General features: G+C 44.5%; 1 protein-coding gene and 1 long non-coding RNA gene across 5 annotated transcripts in view; both read right to left on the bottom strand.

The window, feature by feature from the left end:
* PLXNA4 (plexin A4) overlaps positions 1-20294 on the bottom strand; it is a 406242-nt gene that overhangs the window by 170834 nt on the left and 215114 nt on the right. The window lies entirely within an intron of this gene.
* Positions 14767-17298, bottom strand: LOC110353845 (uncharacterized). Its single transcript, XR_011810885.1, has 2 exons — positions 15741-17298; positions 14767-15192 (listed from the first exon to the last, which is right to left on the bottom strand). It is a non-coding gene; the product is annotated as an uncharacterized lncRNA (long non-coding RNA).

Genomic DNA, 20294 nt, shown 5'->3' with positions numbered 1-20294 from the left:
CCACTCTGCAGAAATCTTAAATCTTTAAACAAGATGTCATGGTCTCCCCCTAGGTGCTGACTATCCTCTGCAGGATGTCTTTGGATTCTGAGTTTAAATCATACACTAAGAGATGCCGTCAGTGCAAGAACTCTATTGAACGTCATTGCCCAGATTGGTCTTTTCTAGCCCAGAACGGACAGCTTAACGTGTCCCCTGTCTTTAGAAAGATCGAAGTGTCTCCCATCCTTTTGCTCTGTTTCAAAGACGAGTTGATTCAGGGAAGTCCCTGGTTTAATTTCTGCTTGTTTTGTAGAAGATCAAACAAGGTGATTAGTGTACTCGCACCTTGCAGTATTGATATCTCATCAGATACTGTGAACATCCTCAGGAAATAGGAATCACCAAGCCAAGTTATCTCAACTCATGTCCGAAAAGAAGGCCCTTTCAAGTACCTTCCTCTGGTATATTGCACATTCAGAATTTGGTGGGATACACCGGGAAATTAATTCTGCAAAAGGAAATCTGATGTTTGGGGACAGACAGGGGAGATCAACAAGATGTGACACTGCTGTCCCAACCAGAAAACCACATAGAGTGCAATACTGCACGTAACTTCCTCTCACTTGCACAGCACTACAGCCATCTGGTCCTTATCCTGACTCCATTTTAGTGACAGGTCAGTTAATTCTTGTTTCTGGCCATGATCAGGAGGAAGACACAGGCATAGCTAGGCTACAGATCTGATTTGGCAAAGCAATGCCTGCCTTCTTAAAAACAAACCCTCGAGCAGTCTGAGATGCTAGAGAACAAGCGGGGCTGTCTGACAGCTGATGCTATTTTATGTGATAAGCTACCCTTTCATTCAGTGGAAATGTATTACGTTCAGATTTATTAAATTAAATTTATTAAATTAAGAAATAAACCTTAAGCAAGCTTCCTTCATTTGCATAATGGGAGGTAGTGCAGCAGATGGAGAATGAAGACCGTAGGCAGGCAACATAACACAGGAGCCTGCATGTTTTGAACATGAACATCCTCCTGAGCACTCTCCTGGTTGTCTCTGGATGTTAAATAATCATAATTTCCATGTACTAGGTGCAGACAGTGGGGTCAGAGACAATGAGTGAAACTCCTGAACCCCAGCTGCCTGGTATAGCCTTACCTATTTAGCGTGCTCATCTGGACTTTGCCAATATTCCCCCCAAAACTTTGGAGGATTTCTGCAAAAGCAGAGCAAATACAAAGAAATATAATTTTCCAAAAAGGACAAGTGCTGCCCAGATATTCCTACAGGTTTGCACAAACAAGCTGGCAGGGATTTCAGTTCAAATTCAGTTAAGTGCAGGAGAAATGCTTGCCAATGAAAATCCTCACTCTTCTTTTCATTAATTGATATGGAAGCATTTATTTTGATACCTAGACCTTAACCCACCATTCACCTGATTCAAATTTGCTGGTTAAATAACAAAAGTCTGGAAGACAAAGAGGGGTGCACCAAGGAACAGCTCCTGAGGTGACCGAAATGGAGGCTCCTTACAATTCTCAATCCTAATCCTGCTGTATCAGACAGTTTCGTGCCAGGTAAGGATCTCACTGGTGACATGAGTTGGTCTGTCTCAACACAGACAGAGGCAAACTCAGCAAGAACTCCAAGAGTTGTAAGCATTAGGCAATCTATTACCTGATTAATTCTCTGTTAGCTGCCTATCAGATACTCATCATTGATTTTTTTTTTTTTTTTCTGGTTTGCTTACGCTGTAATGGGAAAGTGCCTAAGTTATAAGGGCAATCATATTAAAAACCAATCAACAAGTGCTCCAGTATTCAGCCAGAAAATGCCTGATCTGCTTGGAAAATAAATAAAATAAAATAAAATAAAATAAAATAAAATAAAATAAAATAAAATAAAATAAAATAAAGCCACGAAAAATCAGAAGAAACTAATCTGCCAGCAAGAAAAAGCTTAACTTAGAGAAATAAATGCACAAAGGAAAGGCATTGCTCAAAGCTATACCAGCTGGAGAGACAAGGAAGAGACAAGGAATAGGCCCTTACAACATGGTACTTAGACGAGATGTCTGGAAAACAGCTTCTCCTGGATCCCTTCCTTTGTAGTTGATACCATCCCAGGACTCAAGAGGACTAAGCAGTCTGCGTTGCCAATGCTGAACTGTATTTGGGATGTACAGATAATATTTAGGTACCAGAGAAGAACAGTGGCACTATAAAGAAGGGAAGAAGGGACACTGAAGGCAGAGCAGAAAGAAGAGGAAAGATGAGCATCAGATGGGGGTAAACAGTTCAAGACAGTTAAAGCAAAGCCCAAGGACCAGTAGGTCAACATGGAGGTGAGGTCCAAGGATGCAAATTCTCACATTCTTGCAAGGATTGACCTAACTATTAACTTGATTTTCTCTATTTCCACCAAGGTCACTTGGCACATTGGGAAATCAGGCCATGTCTGTTTCACTGACAGTAGGGTTCTTTGTATTTTATTTTTTTTCTTGTGCTAAGTAAAAATGGGAACTTCCTTATCCCACGAGAGAAAGAGTTTGTAACTGTCTTCGACCCATCGCTGATTTCCAGAGCTCACTGATTATTAAACAGACCTTCCTCCACACAAGGCTATTCCTTAATGACCTCTAGGAGAAACAAATCTGATCCTGCCCTTGGGAGCCAATTTCCAGCACAATTGATTTGACCTGAACCTCCGCTGGCCACAAGGCTGGAGTGGAGCTTTGACGTGGAGAAGTGGCAAGACCTACATCAGCAAGTCATTAGCCAAGAGCAGCACAGTCCTGGGCTGGGACAACTGCAGGTCCCCAGCAGGAAGAAGCTGCAAAGAACTTCATCCAATGTGCTTGTGCCCCAACGGGGAACGTGGAGCTGCCACGGGGTCACCTACAGAGTTAAATCTCCCAGCCCTGGTCCGTGTGCTGGAGCATCTGGCGTGCAGATCTCCCTGGTGCTGACTTCCCCGAGATCAACCTTCATTAGAGAAAATACCTGACAAGTTACAGCCTGTGCTTTCCTTTGGTGGAGTTATATATAGGTCCCCATTTCAGCCGTATCCTTGCATTCATTCCCCGAGGCACGTGTTCCAGCAAACTCCAAAATGCTGATACACTCGAGGTGTTGGTGACAAGATATAAAGCATGAAGGACTGCTTTTGCAACTGCTGATTGCAGAAGTGCTCACAACCCCCATCCTGGGACAAAATTTTCTGCAGTTTTTCTCTATTTTCTAGTCTGCAATTTTCTATTTATTCATTCTGCTCAGTAAAAAATATAATAAACCACCAAAAATAAAGGAAAACTTTGTTCCTGCGGGTGTGAAAAATTCAAATTTCAATTTTCCATGGTTGGTCCTCTTGAACAAGACAGTAAAAATATGACCTCCACCACTGGTGTTTACACAAAATGGAACAAAATTTTACTGATATAAGTCCTTTGTTTGAGTTTAGAGTCATAATGCTCATGTAACAATACAGAGGGGCCCACCTATTGTGTCTGCAGAAGAAGCTGAGTTTCGATACTTTAGATTTGTCCACATTCAAGAGTTGCATCAATTTGAATTAAACCAGCACAATTAAGCCAGAACATTGTTTGTTGGCTTTTGTTTTAAACTCTTTTTATGAGCTAAACTAGTTCTCTGGATCATTCAATAGCAACTACACAGATGTACAAGCCATGATTAAACAGATATAACAACATCCACATAAAATGCTGGGCAGATCTAAACAAATCAGTATAAAAATGCACCCTGGAATGAACTAATATAAGTGTCTGGGGTTGTCTAGGTTTTGGTGTGGCAACCAAGATGGACTTGAACATGTCTTACTGTACTTTTTCTTGACGGAAGACTCACAGCAGTGCTTAGCCAGGGCTGCCTGACACTGGTTCCCAACGCAATCAATGGTAAGAAAGAGCTGGCAGACCAAATTAGCCACCCGTTATACACATTATTTGGTTAGACAAATTTCAAGTGGACATTGGGAACTAACAGAGGCAGACAGCGCTCTTGGGCTTAAAGGAAAGGATTGGGCATAAGAAGAGACAAAAAAGTAGCATGATTCTTTGGACAAGTCGGGCATCTCCGGCCATACTCGAAGCACTGGCATGTGCATGTTGTCCCAGACTATTAAAATGAAAACCCAACTTCCAGCATATTTTAATGCATGACTCACCATTTGCCCTGTGATTTATTTTTATGTGTTCCCCTCCAGGCTTACAATCTCCGGTTCTGCGTAAAAACACCTCCAAGACAAATGATTTTTTTAGGGGCAGTTATTTAAGTAAAGGCAAGGAACGTGCCATGCAACATAAGCTGACATCTGTAACGCATGGCCTTTCCCAGAAAACTAATAAAAGAGAACCAAGCTCACGCCGGGAAGGCTCTTCCTCTGCAGAGAGGGGAAAAGAGCCAGAGCCTTCCTTATGCCCAGCGTCATGTGCCCATTCTGTATGTGTGTTGTGCTTGTGATATATATCCATATGTACCGGGCATCTGTTCGTGCGCCTGCTGTAAAAATATGTGCTATGGATATAGCTTTCTAACCGTACACGCTGTACGAGTGCGTGAGACACGCATTATGTGCGTTTGATGTACACGTGCGATGTGTCTCTCCCGGCACGTAATGAGGCACATGGTAGGTTTTTGTGTATACAAACAAGTGTCACATTCATGACGAGCCGCGTTTCCCTTCAGTCGCTTGGTGCTCGGAGGCAGGATGTCGGCGTGCAGCTGCAGGCCATTATGCACACCATCCTCACACGAGGAGCACGAGATGTGGAAACGAGGTGCATGCTGTCCTGGCAAGGCACGGCTCTATCAACACGCTGTGCTTGCTGTGTTATACAAAACTGCATGCTGCATGCTTTGCAGACCTTATTCACCCTGTATTTTATGAGCACGTGCCCTGTGTCATGCACTCAACCTCTATTTGCAATCTAGATTGAGGTGTGCTTTCCATATCACAGGGATTTTGTAAATGGTAATATTCACTACGTGCAAATAATAAAAGTAATATTCACGATGTCACTATGAATAACAGTAATATTCACTAGTGTCTTGCATGTGTGTGCAAAGCACTTAGGATCTCATGAATTCTCCAGCCTGGGAGGACGCAGGAGTACTTGATAGGAGAGAGTCCCCTCGAAATGCTGTCTGGAAAGAAGAACCCTGTAAATATGCCTGTGTCACCAGCAGAGACACAGAGCAACATTGCCCTGCCTGGAGGGAGCATAATTTATGTGGCTGCACATTAAGTTTCCCAAACAGGTCAGACAAAAGAAGATCCATCTTGCATCTAATCTCCAGGATACGGACAAAAGCAGCAGTTTGGAAAACCCTGCATGCACAAAGCTCACTGAGCCTTCACTTGCTGCCTCTCTCCTTCCAAAAAACACAATGAGCAATGTGTCAGGAGAAGGAGAGGAGAAACGGGTAAAAGAGGTAGTTATGAATATGAACAAGAAAAATAACTACAAAAAATAAAGGTATGGGCCCCCTTTCAATAAAAGATCCAGATGTGAACGTGATCAGAGCAGAGGGGGTTACCTACCCTGGGAAGGAAGGGTAGGTAATCCCGCACTTAATTCCATCTCATCTCTCACCTCCTGAGTAAATTCAGTTCATAAAGTGACCGAGGGATCAATGCAGTATGATAGAAATGTGTGTTTTCCTAGCCCAGGCTGTGGTATCCTGGACCCCCATGGGAACTCAGGCTATGTAGGTCCAATTCCCACCTGAATGATGCCCATCACCCAGCTCCAGCACATTCCTCTATATCTCAGTTTCTTTGTGCATAAGATATTAACAGATTAGAGCAAACCACAGTCTTGTATTAGATAAACTCTAAATTGAAAAAAATCAGGCACAGTTTGGGTTAGACTTGAATACCCTGAGGTTTCCAATTCTGAATGCACGTCTGTCTTTCCCAGACATATTAGCTGATTATTAGATCTACTAGAGGGTAATGCTTCTATTTAGATCGTTTTCCCTAAATAAATTAGCTGACACTTGAAGATACAGAGAATTTCCCACACATTTGCCTGTGGTACACAGACTACTTTTTCTGCTTTGTTTAATTATTAACTGTAACTACATGCTGCATGGCATTTTAGCACGTCGCTGGGTTGTGTCAGATGAGTCGTTTCACTGCGTCTCCCTAATTCTGACAAGATCTGGCCAGGACATATCTGACATGTCTCTTTTCTTCTGTTAAGGTCTCTTTTCCTCTGCTAATGCCACCAACTATGACCACTGCAGCCTTTTGTGTTCCAGAAGCCTACCAAACCCATTCTGCAGATCATCGTGGTGGTGATTTTAGCCAAAGGCTGTAGCTCCAGGGGACACACAGGTACAAAGATGAGCAAAAATCCCAAAGTAGTTCACATGCACACACCTTGATTCACCTGCTACTTGCTTATAGTGTTTGTGGATGATGACCTTTGGGATGCTACAGAGCTGCAGCTCTGAATCTGGGGTCCACAGAGCATCAGTGCTCTGCAAGATGACCCACAGCACTGCAGAGCACTCTAGTACCTGTGCAGTGTCATCACTTGCAAGTTTTATCATGGAGGGCTGTGGTAACCCACAGGAAAATGCCAAAGCTTGTTAGTGGATGATGTCTGGAATATTTAAAACCTATTAGGGAATAGCAGGGGTCTCTTCTGCAGGTTCTGTCACTGTGCATCTCTGGGATGCAGAGAGATTCTCAGGAGAGGTGGGAAAAATAGAGGAAGGTAGAAAAAAAAAAGACTTAGAATTGAGGATTGTTACAAGAACCTTGTTCAGTAAATGGTGACAGTGCAGCCAGGAAAACTAAGTCATCAATATCACCAGGTATGCCATGGATGGTGCTTCACTCACTAAAATAAGATCATCTTATGGCATCTTGCGGTCCATGATGTAAGTCCATTTTATGGTTTATGGTATCTCTGTACCACTTTGGGAGCTGGTGGAGGAGCTGTGGTGCCTGAGCCACAGCTGGGCACATAACATCCAAGCTGGTGACAGTGATGACCCATTCAGCTATCCCATCACCCCAAAATGCCAGACTTTGGCTCCTTGTGCAGCTAACAGAGAGAAACAATCATGAAAAATGTCTTTGAAACATGTGTAATAGGTGGTTTGAAGGCAGTCCCTACTTTTCTCTGCTGACTGTAGAGACAAGGTCTGGCTGCAGTTGGGATTGCTTACTGCCCCCTCAAAGTTATCACAGTTGGTGTGAGGAACGTGGCTTGGGGCTGTTGAAGGATTTGAGAAATTCCTGCAGGGTCTGATTACAAAAGCCCTGCCAGCCTGGCCAGTTCTGTGTGTCCAGCACAAACCAGACTGCTCTCGCTGGGACAGCTGTCCTGCAATGGCTTAGGGAAGGCAGAGTTTGTTGGAAAGTGAGCTGGGACTGCTCAGCTCGGCGTGAAATCCCTGGCATTACACAACACACACGGCACACTCCCTGCTTCTGAAACAGATGGAGTTAATTCCGGGCCAGCGTCTGCTTTGCAAATATTCTCAGGAACAGCTATCCTAATCAGGAGCGTGGCTGCTACGCTCCGAGTCATTGCAGCATCCAGTTACTGCATGGCAAGGCTGAGCACAGTGCTCGAAAAAAACCCTGGTCCATGGCCCCACCAGCTCGTGGCTGCTTCCCTGGGGATCAAAGAGACGAGCTGGCACGTTGTGGATGATTTAAATGCATCCCTGCTCCTGCACACAAGCTGCGTGAGGCTGGGATGAAAAGGGCCCAGGCATCCACTCCTGGGAAGATGCTGGGTTTGGAAGCTCCTGGCTGTTTGTAGCTCTTGGCTCTGCCTGGTACATCATGTGCCACACAACTCTCTCAGCACCCAGAGGTCAGAGCATCCTTCCTCCAGACAAGATGCAAGACTTCCCTGCAGGTCTTTCGTACAGCCACACGCTTCCAGCTCTCTCCTTCCACCCCTGTGCCTCCTTTGGTGAAAGAGCATTGTAAAAATCAGACCTCCAGTCCTTGTTGGAAAATCTGCTTTTCTTCTTTGCAGGAAAATTAGTACAATTCACAAATGATCCATCCATCCACGCAGATATATTTGGAAACTACTTAATAGAATATTCACCCCCCAAATAAGCCTCTTTGCTGTGCAAATAGCCACATGAGGATACATGGCAGCTTGCAATAGCCTTATAAATATTAGGCACCTTTGCTTCCTTATCATTATTCAGCTCCCGGTGCAATGAAAGTACATAATAAATGTAACCATTAAAAAGTTGTAGTGAGAACTTCAGTCGAAAGAATGTGAAGCTTTTAAAAAAAGTCTGGCTTGTCGATCCAAGGGTGCAACCAAGGAGAACTGGATGAAAAATACACAGCAAAAGTGTGCGGTGGGCACAGGATATAATGGTAAAAGATGGGAAAAGGTTACAGCTGTTCAGGAGTAGAAGTTAGGAGAAAAGCTAACAGCAAGCAATTCTTCCTTTGCTATGTCTGCTAGTCCTCAATAATACAGCCATTGATTGGGATCAAACTGAAACAACAACAAAAATATCTAATTTTTTCTCCTCTCCTTACCAAAACAAAGAATGAAGGTGGTTTAAGTGATCTGTAATAAATAAATAAATAAATAAATAATAATAATTTTATTTCTATAAAGAATGGAAAAATCTCTCTAAAAAATTTCTCTAAATAAAGGAAAAATGAGCAGGTAAGGTTTAAAGATGGGGCAGACAGTGGCCCTTTACCCAAAAGCCTGGAAGATGAAGTGTGCATCCAAGATGCAGGAAAATGGCTCTGAACCTGCTGACAGACCAAGGAACATGTACAAATGGCTCATACTAATCCAATGAAGATACTAATAGCGTCCACTTCAAGAGGCAACAGCATGCATTTTTCTGGTCACAGTCATCCATGGACATCTCCAGTGGAGGACAAAACAGAAATGTGACTAAAGGCTGCACAAGGATCAAACATCTGCATCTAGCACAATGAAGAACGAGTTCCCATTAACTGTTCTCTTGGTTGTTTTTGTTCCACAAAAGTAAATACATATATACCCTGTATTCTTCCAAACCAACTTAACAGGCTTTTTCAAGCAGACCAACTTAGTTTCAACCAGGATTTTTCTATTTCTAGAATACAATGAAGTTTTCTTCGCTGCTTCCCAAGGAGAGTGAAAAACGGTAGTTTCTACAGAGGGCAAAGTGTGTTTTCACACAAAAACTCGAGCTGATGGTTTGAGTGTTGGAAGCACAATGAAAGGGCATTGGAAACTGGGCAAGGTTTCAGCTGTGGCTTTATCAGAGCTAGCTCCTTTCCTTATTCAGGAGTCACAAAGGACATGCATAGCAGCAAAGAGAATGCCCATGAAGGCCTGAAATTCACCTAATTAGGCCACTTTTTGAGCTTGCTGATGGTGGTCTCCAAGCTGGATCACAGCTGGCTTTGCCGGTATAAACACCTCATGAGATACATCATGGTATAAGAATGACTCTATCAGTTGGATCTCAACTGACAAGTCAGATGGAGATTTACCCATGGTAGACATAGGTGGGTTGAATCTCACTTGCTAAGTCTCAGTTTCCTAACAGCTCTCTCCATTCAAGCATAGGACATCAGAAGAATACCAAAGCCTGAGATTTGTTGATCACTGCCCAAACTCCCATTTCTTACACAGCTCCAAGCTCAGAGAATAATGCACGATGGACTAACGAATGACTGGTGTTTTCTCTATATATTGTTAAGCTCAGATTCTAGAAGAAGTATCCAAGAACTTCAGCTGAGATATGCTAATCCCGTGTTGTCAAAGCAAAACATGACTTCCTCACATCCCTACTGCTTCAGAAATGCCACCACAATTCCTGTAAACACATACTTGCCCAATGAAGGTGTCATGATGGCTTTTGAGATACCATCTTAACACTACTAAATTATCGGACTTAACACTACCAAGTTAGAGGACTGAAATTGGTGAAGAACAAAGATGAAGACTGGTGGATTCGTTCTTCTCATCTATTTGACATCTCTATCTGCATATGGCCTTTCTTACACCCGGTTATGGAACAACACCAAATATTTAACAATTTCTATTGGGTATTGGGGAGTATTTGCTATACGCTGAGCAAACACGCCATTTGCAAGCAGATCTGCAGGCGGGTTTCCAACACCTGAGGTTAGTCTCCACATCTCTTCCAGAATGAGATTTTTTTAATCTTCTCCCAAGCAAAGAACATTGCCCAACATCAGCCATCGCAACACCCATATATGAGGTCACTTCTGATGTGTTTTACTGACAGTTGGGAATGAATCCAAGAATTACTGGGGGATCAACAGGAAGAGTTCTGCAGAAACTTTTTTTTTTTAGTTTCTCTGGCTTAAAACTGACAGGTTTAACCCAAAATAAGGTATAGACCAGCCACAAGGCAGGAGACAGCCAATGAATAGAAATGATGCTGCAGGAGACACAAGGTAACTCTAAAAAAGTAAGGCTTGGTGGAACCAGAAATGGGACAAGGATGAGGAGCACTCAGAATTAATACCCAAGTTTCCCCTGAACATCCCATTTAGCCCTGCTGAGGCTGTGAATTGTCAATGTGTTTGGAAGTCCAAAATTCAATAAAGTACTTAACCTCCTCCCTATGTATATTCCCGTTCAGTGCGGTACTCCAGTACCTGCTTACATTTAAGCAGGTGCTTAAGTGCTGTCCCCAACAGGAGCCTAATTGTGTTGTGATTTGTCACCCTGATGCTACAGGTAGCCTCTTCTCCACAGGTGAGTTTTACTCAGGGATTTGAAGGACCACAACTGCTTTAGCTCTATTTCTATTCTACCTATGGAGCCTGGGGATCCAGTTAAAGAAGGTAAAGCCATTAAAATTACAGGCATTTTAATTCTGTTCTGAGCAATTATGTAAGCCCTATCTGCTTGTAGAGAAAGCCTCCCTGTGTCAGAGCTAATATTAATTTTAAATCTCCAACCTTTTCAAATTAATGTGAAACTGTAAGTTTCCACATTCTTTGATTAAACATTCTGCTGTGTAATGACTACTTTATTATTTCCCCCCTCCAAATTACTGATTGTTGTCTTACATTACAGCCTCATCGGTACTTATTAAATTAACAAGACTGTGAAACACTTAATGAATCAAAACTCATCAAGTGTTTCCAAAGTTAATAACTAATCTAAAGATTTTTTTTACACTATATCTGCATGTGAAATTTATACATTCCCCACACAATCGCTGAAGTTCAGATGGCCCTAATCTCATGAAAGATTTATTACCGCGCAGCTCTGTGATTTATTCGACGTTTGCTGAAGCAACACGTAGTGTGTGTGGGGAGGGGAGGAGTGTCTTCATTTATTATTTAATTTCCAAGGCTCATTCCAAGTTCTTAGGGCCCCTTCACGTACGTGTCTGCAGACTCTCGCCAAATAGCGATTCTGCAGTTGGAAATTGGAAGTGGAAACTGGGGTGCACAAGGAATGGCCTAAATCCAGAGAACAGCGATCGTGCAGTGATGGGGAAAAATAATGGAAAATGTACTATTTCAGGTTCCAAAATAGAAGACTGAAAGGAATAGTGGTTTGGCTTTTTTTTTCAGGATTATGGAAAAGTAGACAAACCTTTCCATCAAATGCTAGGAGTAAAATTAATATAGGGAGGAAAGCAGGCTATATTATTGGAGGTACAGCACGTAATTCAGAATGAACCTGTGTGACAACACCCCTATTCCCAGTAACCCTACCTCTGGGCAGGCAATACTATGCTCTACAACAGCCATACCTTAATCCTAAAGAGTCCAAACATCCCCGAAAGCAAACACTGTGCCCATAGATCATGACCATGAGGACAGTGAGACACTGGGAGGGAAGAGACCGATGACAAGTGACCGTGGGGGTACATGAGGTAGGCCAGGGTGGAGACCCATGTGGGTGGATGTGTTTGTGACACAAGCACAGTGACAATTGCTAAGTTCAGACAGGGCCACCCCAGCTGTGTGAAAAGGACCTCAAAGCCCATCTAATCCCAACCTCTGCCATGGCACGGACACCTCCCACCAGCCCAGGCTGCCCCCAGACCCATCCAGCCTGGCCTTGGGCACCCCCAGGGATGGGGCAGCCTGGGTCAGGGCCTCATCTTCTTCAGAGTAAAGACTGTGTATTTTTTTGGTAGTCACTAGAGCCGAACCTTCTCCAGGTTCATAGCTCAGCCTCTGCAACATGAGGAGAAACAGAGGTTTTCTTGTAGATGCTGTGGCTCCAGTAGATCCCAAGGAAGCAAAGCAAGGGGAAATGCTTTTCCCAGTCCCATGCTGCCACCCCAAAAGAGCCAGATCCACTATACAAGAGAGGGGCTGGCTCTGAGGTGGCGAGATGAACAGTACCTAGCAGTGAAAGCACTGAGAAAAAAATAAAAAACAACACTGGGAAGGATGGTGGGATGGTAGGCAGTAGCACCGTTGCAGGCCCAGCTTCCAGCACCACAGCAGGCCCAAGCGCTCAGCTGCCCATATGGAGCCTCCAACAACTCCAACAGGATTTATGTTCTGTCCATATAAATCACACCTCTCTGCCAAGAGAGTGATAAATGTACCCCGCAGAGCTCCTCTAGGCCCCACTCCCCTTTTCCCCCCGTCCTGCACCATCTCCGTTCTCAGCTACCTTGGAGCAGCTGGATTTGTGATTACCCACTCCAACGCTCCATCAATCCCAGGCTCTCTTTTAGGAAGGAAGAGAGATCCTCCTGTAATGACACTGCTGTAAAACACCGAGCCTGCTCCATGGCCTTGCTCGGCGAGGGCTCACACGCAGGGAGCAGGGCTGTGATGAGAGACCAACGACCAAGCCGAGAGAAGAAACGCGACCCAGCCATATGGTGCTGGATGACAAAACCCGTCAGGCGTATATGGGAGGGGAAAAATATTCATCCACAATTTGTGTTGCAGCAGCTGAGACCCGCGAGTGGCCTTTTAACTGGATTTTACACCAATTCGCTATGATGCATTGTGAGGGGAGAGACAGGCGCAGAAGGGCCTTGGCTCAGCCCCGGGGGCAATTGTGGAGGAAAATGCAATTACATCTGGCTGCTGAACTTGCCCTTGCCTTCCCCTGGCTGTGTACATTGTGCTCTCACCTGGGAAAACTCATATGCAAAAGAAAGAAATTGGAATAAATGGCCCTGCCATTGCCATCAGTGACCCTATGCCCCTGCTCCCCATTTCCTGAAAAAAAATGTTCACTCAATCCCAAGCACCGTGAGATTGCAATCAAGGGAGGCAGAGCTTGGACCAAACCTCATCACCCCCTGCACCTTTCTCATCTCACAGGTGACAGGAATCTTGTCCTACTCTTTGGTGGATCCCAGAAGCATTCAAGACTGGTACCTCCACTGAATGTGTTGGATTTCCACCCTAAAACTCCTCACTTGTCCTCCATGACGTGCCTGTTTTCTGGAGGGGAGCTGCAGGAGGTGACTGCACACCCAGATGTTCACAAAAACACAGAAACACAGAATGGTTTGGGTTGGAAGGGACTTTAGAGACCACCCAGTTCCAAACCCTCTACATTTGGAGGTGCCTGGGGCTGAGCTCATCTTCAGGAGATGTCTGCAGCACACATTCCCCTTAGGTGGCCAAGACAACTTTCCTGCCTCTTTTCCATCTTCATCACAAGCATAATCATGAGAATTACTTAGCTCAGAGTGGGACCAAGTAAATTAATTCATGTATGCGATCAACTAAGCATTATCACCTTCCGTAGTCCAGTTATATCTCCTGATCCAGAGCATTAATCTGTCTGGAAACACCAAGATCTGAGCTGAAACAGTGGCAAAGTGGAGTTTAGCTACATCTCAGTGATCTAGTTGTATTTGCATACCCGTTCCTGAATAAGAGCAAAGTCCTCATGTGCCTGGCGCTGTATAGCTTCATCAAACTGTGCCAGCCCAAGAGAAAACGCAACCAAATAAATAAGGCCAAGTGGTTTGAGGCTCATTTTATGGATGAGAGCTAATCTAAAGGAGATTTGGTGATTTTCTCAAGGTCATAAAATAAATGTTTTTTTCTGGCACAGTCTTCCCCACTACTGGTGGGGAGTGAAAGCAGCTATCCTGAGCCCCAAGCCGGTGTCTCACCTAGGAGTCCAGACCCCCTCAAACCCAGAGCCATCAAACTGAGGGATGAGGACGGATCTGGATGTAGAGCCCTCCAAAGAGGCAATTTCAAGGCCGAGACCACACGGAGCCCTCCAAAGTAGCCTAACCTGCCAACAGTGTCAAGTAGTCCATAAATTATCCCAGAAGCCTTCTGGTTTTAATCAGTCCTACTCCCTGATTACCCTTAGAACGTGACTCCGGGCCCCAGCACAGAGTATTTATCTTGCATTAATTAGATTAGAAAAGCAAGGGTATTCGATACACCAACTAATCAAGTCGAGGGATCAATACAGCACGTGGCAGAGCCTTACGTTACTCTCACTCTGCAAGATGACAAGTAATGAATTGGTTCTGGAAGGTGCCCAAAATAACACTTTGTGACCTAACAAAGGGGAAACACGAACTTTCATCCCTCTCCCCACTGGAGAAGAAAGAGAGAGTGCCAGCATGTATGTACCATTCCTGTAAACCACAACTGGTGAGGCTGAGTGGTTAAACACAGGTCATCAGCCAATTTTGAAGGATATAGTGCACTTTATCAGCATTAATTACAGCACACCAACATGCAATGTCACTGTGCACTGCTGAACCCACTCCTGCCATTTCAGCTGAGCTCCGTGTCCATCACTTGGCTGTCCCACACATCACTGCTGTGAGCAAGACACCTTGCAGGTGTCTGCATTTCAAGCTGCCTCCAATCTGTTGCGGTCACACTCCAGCAAAAGGCACCAGGTATTTTTGGATGGCTTATTAATACCATCTTCGGACAGGTTGAGTGGATCTACACCCTGATGCAGCAAGTCTAAGTCTGGACCTTAGTGGGGATTTCTTATGGTCCTTGGTGCTTTGTAGTTTGGGTATTGATCCATGACTCATGGTGCTAGTTATTTTGTGAGCAGTGCAAAGAAAAAAAACAAAAGAAAACAAAAGACTTTGCAGCAGCCATCAGCAGATGATGGAAGTGCAGACTGCTCTGTTCCAGGCAGTGATGACTTACCCATGGAGGAATGGGCTTACTGATCATTTCGGGTCAGTGTTTATTATGTTACAGGGCTGAAGGGGGGAGGAAGTCCTAGCCTGAAAGACAGAAACACAGAGAAAGGTGACCCTGAGTTCACGTCAGCATTAAACTGGGGGTGAGAACCTGTCTGGTGATGCCCTGTGGGCTGCTCTGCCCTTCCAGGAGCAGCTGCAGAGCTCCTTCCATCCACCAGCTTTCCTCTGACCAGGATGAGTAGAGAGGAGGCCCTGAGTTACAAACACAACTTCATAGTGAAGGACCGTCCAAGCAACCTTCTCCTCTCTCCTTCCCTCCAGAGCTTTCCTCACCATTAGAAAATACATCTTTATAAAGCCACGTTTGGTTGCTAAATCAGTAACTGCTCTTTTGTTAAAATGTCCTCGGAAAATCCATACCGTATTAAATTGTCCTGTTGGATCATTGCCTTATTCGCGGCAATGATCAGCCAAGGATGGAGAGCACTCATCAGATGCTGTCTTCATTCTGCACGGGCTCTCCATTCACAAGTTTCACCATCTCTTACAATTAGCCCAAAACAGCTTCCTAACCCCATCCACACAATTTTCCAGCCAAGGTAATGCCTCTAAACTAACCCAGGGGTTACCTTTAGAAGGGAAGCGTACATGAGGGTGAAGACTCTGCCACCTCCATGGATAGGACACGGAGATAGCTACCCAGAGCAGCAATGCCATGTTGGAGGAATGTCGAATTTCTGAGCAATTAGGGTCTTTGTAAAATAATCAATTCTCATTTGTCTGTCTTGTATGAACCCTAATCAAACTGTCTCTATTAAGGGAAGGCACAACAGCGAGACAGATGTTATGACAAGCTACCTCTGTGCTCTCAGCCACCATCTATCTCCTGCAGCCTGGAGCTCCATCCCAAGACCTGCAGCACTCATCCTGCAGAGCTGAGGCTCTCCCTTCTCCCACTCATCTGTCACACACAAAAGTTTCACAGCATTTCTGCAAATTGGGCTCTGACTCCGCTTAATTTTCCTCTCTCCCCGTGCAGCCCGAAGCACTTGGAGCCTGCACGGAGATGTAATGATCTCCTGATTTTGTTCTTGTGAGTCAGCCTCTGCTCGGTACAAGCCTCTGAGCTAATCCCAGCGTGAGCAGCTGTTTCTGGCAAAATGAGGTACAACAGGCAGACAAAGCAGCTCCGGGTGTTTGCTTCCTTCTTCCTCAGGAGCTAAATCTTCCCAGTTAAAGTTCTCGAGGATGTCCATTAAGTTTATCGAGCTCGCAGGAGGTCTCAACTACAGCTCACTGTTTCGTGCTCAGCTGTTGAGATCAATGCAGCAAACATTTAACAACCTGGTGGGAGGGGAGAGGCGAGGAATGTGATTGCAATTAGAAGGGTGTTTGTTTGTTTTTTTCTAGGCATTATCATTAAACAGCAAATGCTCTACAACTGGAAACATGGCAAATGTCAGGAAAGCAATTGCAATAGGCACAGTCATTTGAGGCCGTGTCTCTGCTTGTCTCCAGGAGGGAGGTGGAAGAAGTAGGCGTGGGTATTGCAGACCCAGGAGCTGGTTTGTCCATTTGAGGAGCTCTGGGTGAGGTGTAAAGCTCGGATCCAGTTTGATCACTACCTCTTCTCCCCTGCCATGCCTGGGAGGACAGATCCTTCTTGTGCCTCCCACGCTCTGAGTGCAGTTCACTGATGCTCCAGATCCCTCATCCACCCTTGGCTGTTGAGGAAGGCAAGTTGTAACCCTCATCCTCTCACAGCTCTCCTGCCATGCACGGTTCCCTAGTTAAACACAGACATAAGCCTGCCTCCATTGGCCTCCACAAGAATGGCTAATTGAAAAAAGATGGATTAGCATGATTGGAGGAGCCCAGGGATTTATAGACATCAAGAAAGAAGATGCTCTCGCTGGTGCTCCTTTACAAACAGCAAAGCTTCCATTTCCCTGTAGTAACTGTGTGGCTCACATTAGTGCACAGGGCTGCAGCTGAGATCAAAACCCCACAGCTGAAGTCCTTTACAGCCTGCCCGGTGAAAGACTTCTGCTCTGTTCCCAGCCTACAGCCTGGGGGAGGAGATGTAGAAGAGCTGGAGAGATGTGCCCACGATCCCCAGCGAGCGTGTGCCTGAGGCAGAAACATGGCCCAGGTCTCTAGTGTCTCGGTCCCTGCTCCTCTCTACTCTTCCCTGTCAAATCCCCTGAAAAGAAGAAGAAACACAGACATTGAGATGAAAGGGATGACTGGGACGATGCACTTGCTAGGGTCACTCCATGGTGTAGCCTTCTAACTCACTCTGCTGTTACTTCATCTTCCCTTCCTGGGAGCAGCTGATTTATCTTTATTATCCTCCTCTGTTGTCACCGTCATTAAATTTTGTTGAGCCAAGAGACTCCACTGTGTGCTTTAGTAATTCGATCAGAAAGGAGGGGAAGCGGAGCTGAGGTAATAGGCGGCGTGAAAGAGGTCAGGAGAAGCAGCCGTGGCACATTAAGGGAAATACAGATCCAGGCTCACTTGGAAATGGTAATCATACGGAGCGTGCCTGAGCAACCGGCAGCAATAATCTAGAGCAACAGTGACTCAGAGCCCTGCTTATTCCCCGCTTTTTCCTTTCCCCTAGCTATAGCCTCATCTCCCTAAGACCTAATCGTGCAGGGATGTCACATCCCAGGCTCCTTCCTCGGGTTTTAGTCTGTCTTTACCAATGCAAACCAGCTGCTGGAATTAGCGAGGGAAGAGCTCCGGCTTTGCTCTTCCCAACTTGCTGTTTTACATGCGCCTCTGCATGAATTTGTGGGTTGTTTCATTTAAGTTTCAGCCGTTGAACAAGCCCAGTGGCAAAGCAATCATTTATCTGTGCTATTTTATTTATATTGCAAGAGTCCCTTGCTGAGAGAAGAGCCCCACTGTGTTGAGCCCTGCTGCAGACGAGTAGCAAAGGACATTTTGGTCCAACCTGAGTGGACAAGAGTGGCAGAAAGTGCAGGGAGAAAGGAGCTCCAAGGCATTGGAGATGAAATTCATTGATCTCTTCAAATCAGCATAACAAAGAGCAGAAATAGCAATTAATTACCTTGGGGGTCGGGAGCAAAGCCCTGTTTCTTAAGGCCTAGAGCAGCACCCCGGTCGTGCATGCATTTATATTTGCACCACATCTCCTTCTCCTGTGGGTAAATCGTGCCCCTGAGAGTCATCCCATGGAGGACATGGGACCATTTCCATGATCCAAGACCCAGCACAAGGCAGAAACTTCACCAGGGTGCAAATACCAATAACGGGGAATATTGGGTAATATTTGGAGAATATTGGGGAACGGTCTTAAACTAAAAGAGGATAGATTTAGATTAGACTTGAGGAGGAAATTTTGCACTGTAAGGGTGCTGAGGCACTGGCAAGGGTTGCTCTGAGAGGTTGTGGGTGCCCCATCCCTGGAGATGTTCAAAGTCAGGTTGGATGGGGACTTGGCCAAGCTGATCTAGTGGGTGGTGTCTCTGCCTAGGGCAGAGGGGTTGGAGTTAGATGATCTTTAAGGTCCCTTCCAACCCAAGCCATTCTATGATTCTACGATATTGCAACAGCCTTGGATAAGGCTTTACAAAGAGGGCAGAGAACCACCTGTATCTACATCCATGTGGATCAGAGCCTTACAGCTTAAACTGTGCAACACAGAGCAAGATGTCAGCACACAGCTAACCTTAGATCCTCAACATTTACAACAGGCCGGGAAGACAGCCCCGAACATCATTATTTTGGTACTTCTAATAAGATACACCCTCAAGAGAGACACAGATTCATCTTTCTTTCCTTTCCTTCTGCTTTTTCCTAGTGCCTCATCACCCTCTGTAACATAACGTCAATATAGTTATGCGTCCTGTGGTTGGACCTACACATGTACATGCTCTTACCTATATGTGCACAGTAAGCAAGACTATAATCTGGGAATTATGCAGACACAGAAAACCATATTATTATGGTCAACCACATAAAAACCACATGTTTACACTGTCTGCATCTGTATATATAAAGAGGGTAAGTTCATCTGACTTATTTTAAATGTTTTTTCAGGATAAAAAGAAAAGCTCCCTAGGAACTTTATGGACTACAAGTGATGTGTCTTATTCTGAAGAAGTAAAATGAACCCCACATTTGCCTTGAATAATAAATATATATTTATTATAATAATTATATAAAAGAATGTAGAGAATATATAGGGAATAGAAATATATAAATGTATATATATATAAATGTATATATAAATATATAGATATATTCCCTATACATAGAAATATAGGGAATATATAAAGGAATAAAGGGAACCTGCATATCTAAATCAGAGGGCAAGATCTATTCGCACATACATGTTGAAAAGATGCACAGATTGAAAGAAACCATTTTATCCTGTCTCTCACCTTCACCTATACATACTCATGTACATGTACACACATGGAGGTTTTGTGGATTCCCCAAAAGAAAAGCAGAAATAACACCATATACAAGAGATATCCAGGATCCCATGTGCTGCCTGAGCTAGCACAGGTCCAGCATGCAGCATAGTATGCAGCAATTTCATTGGAATAAATTATTTATTAGCTTTTGAGGCTTTTTTCCTTGAAGCTTATAAAGGGAACAATGAAAAATTACTCCAGAATTTATTCATTCAGCATGCTGGGAGAAACGCTGTGTGTCTGTATATATATATGCAGATATGAAGGAGGCCATGCTGTGATCTTATTTTTTTATGAGCAGACTGCAAGTTTACACGCACCACAGAAATAAGCAGAGTGCCATAAAAAATAAAGGAGCAGCGCAGAAATCCAGCACCTTTGCAGACATGTATAAAGAGAGGTGTAGTTTGCTTTAGACGATGCAGGCGGATATTCACTTTCAGCTTAACTAATCTGGAGCTGATCTCTGCTAGATGAGAACTTCTGTACCTTGAGGCACTTGGATGCTGTGCTAGACTTGGGCCACTACCACAGAAAATGCAGAGATGTTGTGATTGCAACTGTCCTGTAAGGTCTTAGCTTCAATGAAGACTCCTAGATACTTCTAATTTCTTAGTGCAGTTTCCTGTATAAACCCCAACCCTAATGCTGCTCAAAGGTTTCCAGTAGCATCATGCTGATATTGGTAGCAACACCGTGCTGGATATGCCAAAAGCTCCAATGGACTGATGC

This window comes from Anas platyrhynchos, chromosome 1 (assembly GCF_047663525.1).
Source record: "Anas platyrhynchos isolate ZD024472 breed Pekin duck chromosome 1, IASCAAS_PekinDuck_T2T, whole genome shotgun sequence".
Lineage (NCBI taxonomy): Eukaryota > Metazoa > Chordata > Aves > Anseriformes > Anatidae > Anas > Anas platyrhynchos.
This window is presented reverse-complemented; position numbering and strand designations above follow the sequence as displayed.